Below are 4365 nucleotides of genomic sequence, written 5' to 3'. Positions count from 1 at the left end.
TTAAATAATCAATTTAAGCAACTGAAAGTTATGGGATTATGTATGAACTATGTAACAATTGCAGTGAGGATAGTTCGTAATTGTAAAAAATATTATGTAAAATTATTACAATACTTTTAGTATTCAAAGGTTTGTTAGTTTACGATCTTTTTTTACATGTACATTTAATTTTAAATGTTAAATATGTGCAATTGTACAGTTATGCTTTTACAGCATTTGATTCGTTTATTTTTTACTAAAATAATCAATCCTGCGGTAACTGTTTACCATCAGATGGGCCGTATGTTTGATTGCCACCATCGTAGTACAAAACAACTAAAATAATCATCACACTTGAAATTTGAACTAGTTTCAAATCTAAATGAAACTTGCGTTTAATTTATTTACATGTGTTTACATCTTCTAATTATTAGTCATATATTTTTGTTATATATATCTTAGTACGTTAGAAACTTGAATTTGTATTTACAATTCTTCTATTTATTTTTTAAAACTCATTATAATGGGATTTGTATGAAAGAAGCCAAATGAATATACACGCTTTATTCAGAGGTAGATAATTGCTAGATGGGCCACATAATGCATCCAACGGCGGAACTTCAATATACGAGTAAATCGGCATTTAAGGAAACTTGAGCCAAATTCTTATTAGAATAGAATTCATATTTAAATATTATTATATTAAGCAATTTTCATTATTATGTAAAAATGTGAAAGTAGATGAATATTGTAATGTATGTATGCTAATAAATTTGAATTTGACAATTCAAGTGTGATGTCACAGTCGGCTTTCCAAAGCATTTCTTGATAGAAGTCTAGCATCCCTTTCTGTCGCATAGATAGGATTGGAGTCGAAGCGAGGTAGACGATGGGTTAGTAATGCAAGTTCAAATTTATCAGCATTAACTTTGTATTTAGAACTTTTGACAATATTGGTTCTTTGTCAGAGTTATAATTTGGCTCTTGTTCCATCTAACTCAATATATTAAAGGATATAGAATAAGTATTTAATATATAATTTCAATATACATAAATACAGTAGTTGCAGTACTTGTGAAGGATATAGATTTGTGTATTTCGATGTTGTATACAGGGTGTAATCGAAAGGGTATATTTGTGAAGTATAGTATTTTTGAAACTGTGCAACATTTGTACGGAATGCTTTTGGTACTTCCACACAAATGTTGACCTCCTTCAAATAAGGCGATTGTGTTATTATAATGTTCGGTTTTATAAATCCATGGACTTCTATTCCCCTACACCTTGTATATGAATGTATAATAGGTTTTGACAATTGTCTATCTCGTGTATACATTTTGTATTTAAACCCAAAGTTAAGTAATAGTTAATTGGTATTTACTAATTGTCTATTGAAAATATTATACAATTCTTAAATTTATATTAAAACTTTACCCATTATCCTTCTCTCTTGAATAATGTACTTCTAAGTTATTAGTGATGATTACAGTTGCATAATCATTTTTAACTTAATTTTATTTAAACTCGTAATAAATTGCAACATGTAAAAACTTGCATATTTTACACGTTATCGCGTTTTTTAACCAAAATACACGTCGCAAAATATATGTCATACGTTTTGGTACAAAACATTTTTATGACGTTTTATCCTAAAAATTTTCAAAGTTATTTTATATTTATAAAGTACATTATTTTTAACAAAAACAGTCATAGAAGGAAAGAAACTAAATAAATTTTGTGCTATCAATAGAATTGATGTTTACTGTTCTGATCTTACTATTGTTGCAATTATCTGAATATAATTTTAACGTCGTTGAATTGATAAAATTAATCAGTAATCTACGATGAATATAGATATAAAAAACAGTAAATTGCGAACATGTCAAAAATAACACAATAATTTAGTCATTCACTTCAAAAATACAATGACCAGTAAGATTTAAATTTATTTTTACTTTAAAAGAACACATTAATTTAGTTGTTCTTAATGTATTGGACAGTTATGTGACTGTAATCATACTCTTAATTAATGGAAAACATTGAATGCTTTTAATATATACTATCTCGGAATACAAAACTAAATTTTTTCATTATTATATACCTTTACGGTTAGTTAAATGTATTGCTTCAAATTTTACATCGTTGTAGCAGCTCTCTCTTCTGACACTGTATCGTATTGCCAACTATAGCAATGGTTATTTGAAGCTGATTTTGTAAATCCCAGCATTTTTGTTCCTATATTATTTAATATACATATATATTATAGAAATTTTTATTACTTTTAATCATTATTTTACCAATATTTATTTGGGATGCAATTTTATGCGAGTTACACCAAGGTTAGCCATATAGGATCTCATACTTTCTCTCCTAAGATGAATTTATAGTCACAAAAGTCTGTGACTGCAATACGGAATGTGCTGTTATTATAAAGGCAATATGCATTTGTATGGAATATTGATTAGAAAATGATTTAGTATTTAAAATTGTGAAACTGATGGTTGTACAGAGTTGAGTCTTATTACAATAGTATAAGGTTCGACATTACATTGTCAATTGGATAAACTATCAAATCAAATTATTATTTTATTATAATTACTTCATGTAGATCTATTACAGACTCTTATGATATATCAAATCTACCGTCAGATTGGAGTACTTTCGAGCCAGGAAGCTCTTATTCTTTTCAAATGTGGTGGTATAACATAAAAATACAGATTCAATTTTAATTCATACCAGTTCCTACAACCAGGACACTTTTAGGGATTTAATAATTGGAGTCGTCTGATATGAACCTTTATAATTTAAGTCACTACATAACATACCAGCTGGGCCCGTGGTTTTACCCGCGTTATATTTCAATAAAAAATATAGTCTGTGTTATTCTAATGCATAAGCTATGTTACTGTACTTTCATCAAAGTTAGTTCAATAGTTTTTACGTGAAAGAGTAACAAACATGCATCTATAGTCACAAACTTGTATAATATTACTAGCTGACTCGCGCAACCCGCGAGCTGAAACGCGTCTGCGTTTCATTTCTCTACCTTTTGCAATATTATTCATTGCAGCTCCGTTCCTATTGGTCCTAGCATAATGTTATATAAAGCTTAAAGCCTTCATCGACAAATGGACTATATCTAACACAAAAATATTTTTTCAATTAGAACCAATAGTTCCTGATATTAGCGCGATTCAAACAAACAAACTCTTCAGCTAATATTAGTATAGATTAAGATAATAGGTTCTTTTTGCTGTACAATGTAAAAACAGGCTGAGACTCTACTCTGTGCAACTTACTTTATATGTATATGTAACGTAGGCTAGTTTACTGATGGGCCCCATGTAAGCGCGCACGCAGCACGTATGTTAATATACCGGGACGCGGCGAGTTTGCGGGACTACTGTGGGCAGTTTCCTCTTATTATAATACTATTATTAAAATAGAATATATTAAAATTGCCACCTGACAATTTATTAGATTTGTTTTGTATTCAATACATTTGGATTCCAAAAATGTTTGGCTTTTCATTTATTGAACCATAGTGAGTTACGAATTAAGATTAAGGATTTAGGTGTCCTATGATTGCGGATTATACCTTATAGCTGAGGATATATGTTTTTAACTATTCTAATGCTGTTGACCTATCACTTCATCAGACGAAAATGTTTTTGTAGAAAAACATAAAAATTCATGGTGCTGTATCTGATTACACTAAGAATGAGTGCATAGCGGTTTCTATGTTGATTATCGCCTCTTGCTTGTTATTGTATAATTATTTATATAAAAAAAAAACATTATTCGAAAGAGCAACACACAAGTTTCATGCTCATTTTTTTTAGTTATATATCTTCATTCTAAATGAGTGGTAGAATAATAATATTACTATTCAAAAGTGCTTGTGTTGAGTTTATTTGAATGAAGATTATTAACGCCAGTACAGTAGTAGTTTCTGCCTGACTGATACGGTTTTATTCTTGAGTGTATCACTAGAGATTCGATGCTCTGCTAAGGCAGGTGTGATTTCGATCCCCGTTCTATTTGACAGGGAAATCTATCAGAAGGGCCTATACTATCCTATCAGACTTCAAGGTTTTGTTGACCTGTTGTTACATTCACCAAAAGGTTCGTGTAAAATAATACAATAAGTTACAAAAAATATATTTAATTTACTCAGTGCAATGGATAATTTTTTATATAGGTACAATGAGTTAAATAATCACAAATAGCTTTGTCATGAAACTTATTCTGCATGAAATTTAACAATAATAATATCTATTAATGATTTAAATAAGCTACGTAAATGCAGAAAATTGAGCAGCTCTGAAAATACATAAAGTAGTTGTATTATTAATAAAATTAAATATATATTTAAAAAAAGAGAAA

Source organism: Achroia grisella, unplaced genomic scaffold (assembly GCF_030625045.1).
Source record: "Achroia grisella isolate CSIRO2021 unplaced genomic scaffold, CSIRO_AGI_Agris_v1 utg146, whole genome shotgun sequence".
NCBI lineage: Eukaryota > Metazoa > Arthropoda > Insecta > Lepidoptera > Pyralidae > Achroia > Achroia grisella.
This window is presented reverse-complemented; position numbering follows the sequence as displayed.